Source organism: Arachis hypogaea, chromosome 19 (genome assembly GCF_003086295.3).
Source record: "Arachis hypogaea cultivar Tifrunner chromosome 19, arahy.Tifrunner.gnm2.J5K5, whole genome shotgun sequence".
Classification (NCBI taxonomy): Eukaryota; Viridiplantae; Streptophyta; class Magnoliopsida; order Fabales; family Fabaceae; genus Arachis; species Arachis hypogaea.
In genome coordinates, this window is record NC_092054.1 from 146944729 (window position 1) to 146956343 (window position 11615).

The 11615-nt window shown below is 30.0% G+C and overlaps 1 long non-coding RNA gene across 1 annotated transcript; it reads left to right on the plus strand.

The window, feature by feature from the left end:
- On the plus strand, positions 1–2739 carry LOC112779310 (uncharacterized). Its single transcript, XR_003190647.3, has 3 exons — positions 1–752; positions 863–926; positions 2672–2739. It is a non-coding gene; the product is annotated as an uncharacterized lncRNA (long non-coding RNA).
- The last annotated feature ends 8876 nt before the right edge of the window (positions 2740–11615 follow it).

An 11615-nucleotide genomic window follows, 5' to 3' on the forward strand; every position in this document is an offset into this window, starting at 1 on the left:
GCCAATTACTTTCACTCCAATAACCCCACTCATCGAAGAAAGAAAGAAAAGAAAAGGAAAGAAGGCAGGGGGACCGAGGAAGGAGGGAGAGGGGGGAGAAGAGGGAGGCGGCGCGGTGGGTGTCACTGCCACCGCCGCCGCCGCTGCTAATCGAGAGAAGGGGAGATCCAAGAAAGAGAGAGAGTGCGTTGGTGGGAGAGGAAGACCGCTGCCACAGTTGCCGCCGTTCGTCCTCCAGCTCGTTGCCACCATCGCGGATCGCCAGTGACCTCGCGCCCGTCGCCGCCGACCACGAGCCAGAGGAGAAGAAGAACGATACTATTACGCTGTTCCTCGCTGTAGATGAAGCTCGCCGCCGCAGATGAAGTTCGCCGCCGCAGCCATTACTGTTCGCGCTGTCGTCGTCGCCGAAGGGAGCCATCGTCGCTGTCATCGGAACAGAGGGCGAGAGAGAGACAGAGAGCTCGCGGTGGGGGAAAGGATAGGCGCCGCCGTGCTGCGTGAAGCTTCCGCCGCCATTCCCGCCGCCGTCCAGCCTCAGTTAGCACCGCCGAAGCTCCTGCCATCACCGTCGTTAAAGAAGCTCACTGGAGCTGCTGGAGGCTACTGCCGCTCTACCTGGTCCTGTTTTGAGTCGCGCAACCGTGTCCGTGGCCGTCGGAGACCGTATCTGAAGCCTCTATCTTCTTGGGTTTTGGTTGTTGCAAGTTACTCGGCTCTACGTTGTTGTCGGAACTAGGCCAGATTTACCGGTAACTGCTTCCTCCTTTCTTGAATCTGTTCTATTTCTATTTTGCTCCGCTATTCTGATTTTATTGATATCCCTGCTGCCTTACCAATTGGAATATGTTACTGCCATCAGGACAGATGCATAGGTCCCTGATTATGTTCTTTGCTGCTCTGTCGTTCTGTTTTCTATAGCTGCAGTAAGTTATTTTAACCTTGATATCCTTATTGCTATTGTTTTCCTACGAATTATTGAGAATTTCGTGATATTGACGTTCTAGGGTCGAGTTTCAGTAATCACATGGTTGGAGTAAAAGCCGTTTTTGTTGTTGTGAAAGTAAACGGAACTACGGATGCAGCTGCCGCTGAATGCGAGCCAAAAGAAAAAGAGTTTAGTCTCGTAGTTAGATCGCAATCGAGGTAGGGGTTTTTTCTTAAATATATTTTACATTACAGAGTTGTTATAAATCGATATTAACGCGTAAAATACATTTTTGTGATTTCGTGAGTCTTATGAATTGAATTGACTTGTTTTGGTTGAATGAGATCATTAATTTAATTTGATATTAAACCCGATTTGATATTGGAATTTGATTTTAAAATAAACTTGGAAAAAGACTTGATATTTGAAAACGGGTTATTTATTGAGAATGATTTGCTATTTTTGGAAATGATTCAAAAAGTGTTTGAGGGAATGGTTTGGTTTGAAACTGTTTGAGAAGACCGAGAATTCTTAACTATTGATTGATGTTGTTGGTTGAAGTCGGTTTAAATTGTGATTTATGGGATTGGTTGATTGAATTCTGGATTTTGTAATTTCTTTGGGTTGAGTACTATTGTTATGATAATGGCTGTTGGAAGTGATTTGACTGATTAACAGGTGTTTGGTTTGGTTTGGTTGGGATCCGAACAGGGTGGCAGAATCCGAGTTTTAGAGGAGATGCTGCCGAAATTTTATAAAACTGGAAGTTTTGTTTGAAGTAATTGTTTAAAAAGATTTAGTTCTTAAACGTTATTTGTTTTGGATTGATTTATTTAGAAAAGTAAGAATTATGTTTTGAATTAAGATTGTTGATTAACAGAAAGAAGGATGATGAGGATTGATTTGAAATATGATTTTTGAATGAATTTGGAAGGATATGGATTGACGAATGATGATGATATTGAGAATGGCTTAGATATTGATGAATGATGAATGAATTATTTGTGGCTTATGAATTTAAAATATCCAAGATACGAGGTTCCCTGGATTAAGTGTCGTGGCTTGCCACCACGTGTACCAGGTTGAAAACTCGATACTCTGTTGACCCTACGACGTAAGTGTGACCGGGCACTATATAAATTCCCGGGAATGTTACCCCCATTGAGCAATATTGATTATTTGAGAAAAAACTATGCATAGACTCTTGGGGATGCACGTCGGGGGACAGTCTAAGGACAATTCAGACTTGTCGGGTTGGCTGGATAACCGACAGATGAGCCTCATCAGCCATAGGACAGGCATGCATCATATGCATTTGTATGCTTTGTTTGGGTTTGAACTTGTTTTGGTTTGCCTAATTGCTAAACTGTTCTTAACTGCTACTTGAACTATTTGCTGTAACTGCTACCTACTTGTGCTTTCCTTGTTTGTCTTGCCTGTGTTTGTCCTGGCATGCTACATTTGAGAATAAACTTTGGTGCTGAATTAATGATTGGGTTGTTTGATTGCATGGTTGGTTTCTAATTGAGATTTTTCTTATAAGGAAGGAAATGTTTCGGATTTTTAAATAATTACACGTTTCTTTAAAAAGGTTTTGAACGATTACCTACTAGGTTTTTTAAAAGATTCATAAGGCAATGATAATCACTGAGCTTGAAAACAATTTTCTTATTAAATATCTTCTTATGACAACTTTGAAACTGCGTGGTGAGACCGTGTGGTTAGGTTCTCACCCCCCTACAGCTTTATCTTTTCAGGAACCGGATGAAGCATTAAGAAGAGTTATACTGCGTTTGGTTTATATGTTGTTGTATTAACTAGATTATTTTCTTCCCTCGTCTTTGTTATTAAAATTTTGTAAGAGAGATAGGAATTGTATGTTTTATATGTATAATATATTGAGTTATTATGTAAGGAGTCTTGTATATGAATCTATGCCTGCTTGTATTTTTCTTAAGATAAAGTATTTATTTTCGGTTTTCTAAAAAATCAGCGATACAGTGTCGAGTCACAGGTTCCTATTTTAGTATTTAATATTTAAAGTAGTTTTAATACTTCTTACTATCAGAGTAGCGCAGTCGGAAGCGTGACTTCTGATAGTGAGGGTGTTACAGTTGAGAAACTGAAAAATAATATATATTTATTAAGTTAATTAATAAGTTAACATTCGCCTAATACTCTTCTATTTATATAATATTTATATATAAAAATATTATGTATACATTAAAATTATTTATTAAATTAATTATTATATATATTTATATATAAATATATATATATATATTATTTAATTTAATTTTAATATGTATTATTATTTTAATATATATTTTATACTAATAATTAATTTTAATAGCATATTTTAATATATACATAAAATAATTAATTTATGCATACGGAAAATATCCATAAATCACTTTTCATACTGACACAGACGGAAGTCCGAGCACAAGAGGGGAAGGAATATAAATCTTTCTATTGAATATTAATGTTTTTATCAGTGTTCAGTTTTAAAATAGCTTTCTGCTTAATGAACTGAACACGTTATTAAAACGAATTAATTGTATAATACTAAATGAACGAAACATTATCTATTATATAAAATTAAATTCAAATAAGCTTTTTGCATAATGAACCAAACACATTATTAAAGTAAATCAACTGTATAGTACTAAATGAACGGAACATTATCTATTATATAAAATCAAATTCAAAACAGTTTTTGCATAATAAACCGAAGACACACATTATTAAGTTGAATCAACTGTATAGTACTAAATCAACGAAACATTATCCATTATATAAAATCAAATTCAAAATATCTGTGTCTACAATTTAGATATTATCAATTCAATTCAATTCAAAACACATGCGTACATTCAATTCAATTTAGCAATTGCATCTCATTCAATTCGATTCAAAAAATAATCTAAAAAGTGCTTGGATGGACTTTGAGAGAAATAAATTTATGAATCTAATAGAAAAGAGTTGGCCTTTAATATATCATTTGGAGATGTTAAAGAATTTTACTTATTGGAAAGCTTGGAAAAGAATAGACAACAAAATTCAATGAAAATAACGTGGCGTAATTCATAGAAACTAATTATTTTGACGCGCTTGCTCCTTGTGTACATATAACAGAGATTATTTGCAATAAACTAGTGGTTCACTTGGAATTGAGACTTAGGAGAAAAGATGTATATTTGCAATAAATAGCTTTTTGCATAATAAACTGAACACGTTATTATGATGAAATAATTATATAGTACTAAATGAATGGAACATTATCTATTATATAAAATCAAATTCAAACAGCTTTCTGCATAATGAACCGAACACGTCATTATGGTGAAACAAATGTATAGTACTAAATAAATGGAACATTATCCATTATATAAAACCAAATTCAAACAACTTTCTGCAGAATGAACCAAACACGTTATTATGGTGAAACAATTGTATAGTACTAAATGAACAAAATATTATCCATTATATAAATTCAAAACACCTGTGTCTACAATTGATAAATTATCAATTCAATTCAATTCAGAACATATGCGTACATTCAATTCAATTCAATTTAACAATCGCATTCCATTCAATTCGATTAAAAAAAATCCAAACCTCGTCCGCTTAATTCGTTTCAGAAGAATAATCCAAAACGCTCTCATTCAACTGATTTGAAGTTTAATCATTCATTGTTTTGATAGAATATTGAAATCTGAAAACGAAAAAGATAAATCCACAAAATTGAAGAAGAAAACGAAAAATAATAGGAAGGAGAAGGATGAGCAGCAGAGAAGAACAACGAACAGAAAAAAGAAAAAAGAAGAACGATGAACAGCAAAAATTGTAGATCCGAAAATTACAATAAAAATCGTTAACGTTGAAGAAGAGAAGAGGAAGAAGAATGTTTATGTTAAAAAAAAGGTTTATCTATTACATTGATAAAAGGAAGAGAGGGGTGCGTGTATATTTTACGTAACTTGGAGGAGGGGAGAGGCGCATTAACCTAAGCTGCTTGGATGATTTAGATAAATATTTTATATGGATATGGAGCATTATTATTAATTTATTTACCTATTATATCCTTATTATATTAGTATATCCTAGTTCCTGCCAATAAAATCTAACATGGTTCTCCATATTTAAGAAAATATTTCTTTTAATTATATATATTTACATTTAATATTTTCCATTTTCATATTTTTAGAGTGACTTAATTTAATACTAAAATTTTAATTTTTTTTTAAGTTTAAGTTATAAGTTAAATTAAAGCATGATTTTGATACTAATAAAGAAATTTTCTTTAACTGATAGTTTGTAATATTACTTTATCCACACAAGGGGAAAAGATAAGATAGATATAACAAATCAATATATAAAATATTAGTTACGTTACACGTCAAGTCTTTTTGATAATTAAGTTGGTTCAAATCCAACAAAAATCAGTTTCATTAGTGAAGTACTGAAGTGTAAATACACGCTCCAACTACGTAAATATTACTGTGTTTGTCTTTTTTTTTTCTTTTTTTTTCTTCTTCTTTGTATTTTACCTCCTTCTTCTTCGTGTTCCTCTTCCCCTTTTTTCGGGGTCCTTCTTCTTCTTCACGTTCCTTCTTCTTTTTCGCGTGTTTCTTTCTTATCGTCGTTCTTTTGTTGTTGTTGTTACTGCATTTTTTCTTTTTCTCCTCCTCTTTTTAGTGATTTTGCAACATGATGTGTTTCTTCTCCTTCTTTATTTGATTTTTCTTGTTAGTAAATGAGGAGGAGGAGGAGGAAGAAGAGGAGTTTTGAGTTATCATTAAGTAATTTCAATGTATTCTAGATTTAAATAAAGTGAACTTTTTGGTTTGTACTTGTTTTAAATTGAGTTTGTTTGTGTATCGTTATCATTAAGTAATTTAGGTGTATTTTGGATTTGAATTTCGATGCATTCTAAATTTAAATAAGGTGTACTTTTAGTCTGAACTTGTTTTGAACTGAATTTGTTTGTGTATATCATCATTAAGAAATTTCAGTGCATTCTAAATTTGAAGTGTTTATACTTATAAAAAGAAGACAAGATGATGACAATAACAATAATGAAAGAAAAAAATGAGGAAAAAGGATAAAGAGAAGAAAAAGTAGCAGCAGCTTCTTCTTCAAGTGTGTTAAAGTCATTCTAACTTTTGGGACAAACTGACACTGCAAAAACACCAAAAACTTATAAGCACAACATCAAAAATAGTTTACACCAAAACTATCATTAAACGTAACATAAATAGATTCATCGAAAAAACAATTCAAAAATCCTACATTCCATTCAAATTCAAACCTTCAACCATGAACACTGATTTTTACAAAAAAAAAAAAAAAAAAAACGAAATTATTCAACTCGTAGACAAAACAATTACACAAATATCAACTACTAAGGAACTACATTAACTAGAAACAAACAAAACCTCGTCCACTTAATTCGATTCAAAACAATAATTCAATTCGTCCTAATTCAACTGAACTAAACTTTCATCATTCATTGTTTTCAAATACGAAAAACCTATATGAATTTGATTTCATTGTTTGATTTTACTGTTTGATCAAAAACAAATTTAGATCAAACAACATTCATCCTAAAAACAAAAATCCACAAAAAATACAGAGAAATAAAAAAAATTCGCAGAGAGTACAGAAAAAAAAAAAACAAAATCCATAAAAAAATGTCGAAAGAGAAGTCGTTTACGTTAAAAGTCTATTACACATTAAGGAGCGTGTATGTAAATGACTTTGTTAAACTTAATTCGATAAATCACATAGTTGCAGAATATTATTCATAAAATATTTATTTATTATCTCAACTATATATTAATATTTACATATTTATATATTTGTTTTGAGGACGTAATGTTTATTCTTGTATTAGTATATATAAGATTTATTTTCATATAAATTAATTCTATACATGCATTTTAGAGAGGGGACAAAAACATTCCTTCTGAATTCTGATACAATGATAAAGAATTCAAAACAAAAGAGGTTATTTGAAGACCACGTTTTTTTGCAACGGTCTTCGCAACAAAGACCAAATCACAGTCTTTTAATTTTTAAGGGAAAAAAAAAAAACACTTCATGAAAGATCTCAAATTAATCCCTATTTTTAAAATGTTAAACCAAATTATTCCAGCTTCTAAAATTTCTTTTATACAATATTGTTTACAGTTATTCCTCCTTCATGAAACAATAAACCTTGTCACTTGCTTCCATGAGAAATCCACATCATGGATACCCAACAATTGGGACTTTTGAAAAATCATCCTCCACATGCATGCATAGAATGTAGCAAAGTTTCAATTAAATGCAAAACGACGATAAAGATGTAGAAGAAGGCGAGCAAGATGTTATTTTTGTTAATCAAGCAAGTACTCAGTTTTTATTACTACTATGAGTCCAACTAAAATATTAGTTAACCGTCAAAAAAAGTCATTTTTTACTTTATTTTTAATTCACATTAATATCTACATAAACATCTAAAATCTTTTAAAAAAATATTTGAAGATGGAATAAAGTATTCAAAATTGTCTTTTTCGGTACTTTTTCAATTATTTTAGGTTCCTCCATCGTGTTCATATTCTTTATTATCTTCTATCTTCTTCTTCATTCATCTTTATTGTCTTTGTCTATTTAGCTTCTTCTTTAATGTGAAAACATGTATGTTCTTCATTGTTATTACATTGTTCTTCTTTAATGTCAAAATCTGTGGTGTTTTTATTGAAAGTCATGAAAGAAAAACAAATAATATGTATTTAGAATTGATGTCAGAGATCTTAATAAGTGTAAGTGAAAAAAAAAAGGTGAATATAAAAAATCATTCAAAACAAAAGGTTAAAGTTGGGTATAAAAAAAGTTTAACTCCATATATTTTCTCTATTAGATATCATTTACACTTAATTTTACATTAAGATGAAATATTCATTAACCACTCACTCCCAAAAGAAGTTTATATCCAATAAGATATAGGAAAATTCGAAAACCAGGGATTAAAAAATAATTTCTATTATTAGATATTCCTTGCATAGCTGCTTACTTGCATGTAAATCTATCTTAAATTTTTTTTGAAGAAAATTTAAATTCTATTTTTGTTATAATTTATTTTATTTTTTTACACTATAAAGCAATAGGAAATTATTACTTTAACGGAAAATTATGAAAGAAATTAAAATTACCTAAGATCAAAAGGAAATCTCATGAAAAGAATTATAAAAGCATAACTTCCAACTCCACCAAACTCAGAGATACAATCATACATACCCCACAAGGCTACAGCATGATTATTATCACTCGTGCTTAGGCTAATAGTAATTCCTATTCACGTCTTTTAAGAAATCTCAATCATATTTCACATCTTCAAGCAGAGTATTATAATTATGTTATTATTTTAATTAAATTAATAAAATTTAATTTACATCCTCAAAATATATGTGAATAACAAAATATGTATGTGCTTGACTAAATTTCTACTTTAATTTAAGTTTTATATATGTTTATGTTTTTATTAATTTTTATATATAATAATTATTATAATTATATGTATCATATTTATTTATATTATATATACTGACACGGCAAATAAAGATGGACATACACTTGTCTCAGACTCATTCTATTTTGTAACGAAATCCTACTCAAAATATCTTAACTCATATTTTTATATAAAAAAATCGGTAGATTATCTCATAATAATAAAATTCAAAACAGAGAGAGAGAGAGAGAGGAACCATAACTATTACTATTTTAAGTTCCAATCAAGACCTAGATTTTTCTGCCTATAAGCTTTTATCAAAATCTGTTAAAATTCAATATACTCTCTGCTTCTTTAAATTTCAGAGACTGATAATCTATATCACATTTTTATCCTTTTATTTAATGATATATAATCCTCGGGTTACAATAAATTCCTTTTCTTCTCTGCATTTTAAATTTATTAGATTATTGGAAGAGGCAAAAATAAAATTAATATTTTGGCCATTTATATAAGATGTTATTTTATTCTTGTCTTTGTTGCTCACTTTTGCAAAGCAATTTCCTAAAACATCGGTGAAGATTTTCTAAATACAGCCAATTTCTTGAGTTTGCAAGCTTATTAAATTAGTAAAGTGTTAAGCAACTCCCGATACTACTATAATGAATACATACCATTTGTTATTTTTTGGTAGTAATAAATACATACATTATTATTATTATTTACCCACGACATAACACAAGACACCTACTGATACACAAATTTTAGAATCTTATAAGACACGAGCATACGAAATATATATATAATGAGATAAACAGTAATAATATTTTAATTATATAAAATATTTAAAATATTTTTTGTTTTAATAAATAATAATATATATTATTTATAAATTTATTTTAAGAATACATATTAAGAATAAGATTAGACACGTTGATAGTGATGGTATTTAAATGTCTCTAAACATATCCAAAAAAAATTTTAAATAATACCCCAAATAGGTCCTTAAAAAATTTACCATCTGACAATTTTGTCCCCTACAAAATTTAATTAAGATTTCGACCTGAAGTTCTCAAATATCCACCAGATACGTCCCAAAACCGTTTGATCCAGTTAACGTGGTGACGTGTCAGGTTAATTGCGACATGTCACAGTTAACCTGACACGTCACCACTTTAACCGGATCAAACGGTTTTGGGGACGTATCTGGGAGGTATCTGAGAATCTCAGGATCGAAATCTTAGTTAAATTTTGTGAAAGACAAAACTGTCGAATGATAAATTTTTTGAAAACCTATTTAAAATATTACTCTTATTTTTATTAAATTTTTTTTTTGGTTTGCACCAGGGTATCCATCGAGCCGGAAGCCCAATGACTAATCCCTCGGGTACTGAGGCAAAGTGGGCGACCCTCCCAAGCAAGCAAGCTCCATTCCCATCCTCCAGTGAGTATCGAACCCGGGAGAGATGGTTAAGGGACACAGACCCTCATCCATCTGTGACAACAGACACCACGTGTATCATGAGTGTTGTATCTAAATTATGTCCAACACACGTGCAACTTAACTAAATATATGTGCTTCATAGCAAATAGAAAATAAAATGCAAACTTCAATTTTCTCCGACCCCAGAGCCAATGCAAGAACGTGCATCATGTTCTTAAATAAATGGGCCACACATGGGGTAGGTGAACTTTTTTAACTTCTTTTGTGTTGGTGGGTAGATTTCAAATGAAGTCGCTAATAAATTAAGATTTTACACTTAAAACATGTGATATATTAAAATGTTGAATATATATATATATATATATATATATATATATATATATATATATATATATATATCATCATCAAAAAGGAAGGCCCAAGCATCTCTCTTATTGTACTCGTGCCCGCCATCATAATTTTTTAATCTAAGATGAACAAGGTGTATTCATAAGATTCTTCATGCTGCTCAACTTTAGCAAGATCAGTCCAAATGAAAATAGGCGACAAATGCTTCTTTCTTTATGAAAAAATAATTTTCAGATTCCACCAATAAGGTATACAAATATATTGTAGTGATGCTGGGCCACAGGAAATTTAAATACTTTATAATTTATAAATATCAATGCCTACAGTAACAGCGGACCATAACCTTAATAATTGAATATACGGTTTCTGACAATGACCCTAAAGTCCTAAATCCTTTTACAAATAAAAAAGGTTTATGTTAATAAAGTGTGGTTTGGGCCACTGGCTCAGCAGTCAGCACGAGTATAAAAGAACCACTGGTTTAATAAAAAAATATAAAAGGATAATGGTTTTTTAATATATTGAAAATTTATAAAACATGTTGTTCTGGATTCAATAAATAATTCAAGACTTCAAGTGCCTTAATAAGGAGATCAAGAATGTTTGAGAAATAATAATAAATTAATTTAAAACAAATTAAAATTATGTTATTTTATATTCTTTAGTAATCACTAGAATAATTGAAGACTATTTAATATAATAAATATGTAATTATATATATATATTAAATTAAATAAAATAATTTAAAATTATTATCTCTTAATGTATTACCATAAAGACATTGATTAATTGATCAATAAAACCTTTGAATAAATCAAGTCTGAACATTATTGAGTGTGTGAGTGTATAGTATTAGTATGTTCATGATGTAATGTTTAAAATTAGAGATTGTCCAACCCATTTGCCAAAAAAAAAAATTTTGGAGCTTATTTAAAAAGGAATATGCTATCGTAGAATCTTGGAGCAGAAATATTTTATATATGTAACTATAAACTATATAAATTATGTTATAAGATGATGTATCTCAAAAATTTAAATTAATAAATAAAAGTTTATAAATATTTATATTTCTTAGATACCCTTTTACGTAAACCTTTTTAGGTTTACATAAATTTTGTATAAAGAAGTATTGAAATTACGTATATTATACAACAATATTACGTGTACACAAAATTATCAATTATCTATTTCTATCATCCATTCTTATAGAATATATATTCAAATACTAAATACACATTAAAAATATATAGAGACACATAAATAATTAAATATACACAAATTTATAATAACTAATTTTTTGTATACACATAATAAATTTTTTATCTATCTTTAATAGTCTTTCTCTTTTCAGTTATTCCAATTATATTATTTAAGATGTTATAATTAAAAACATTAGTATC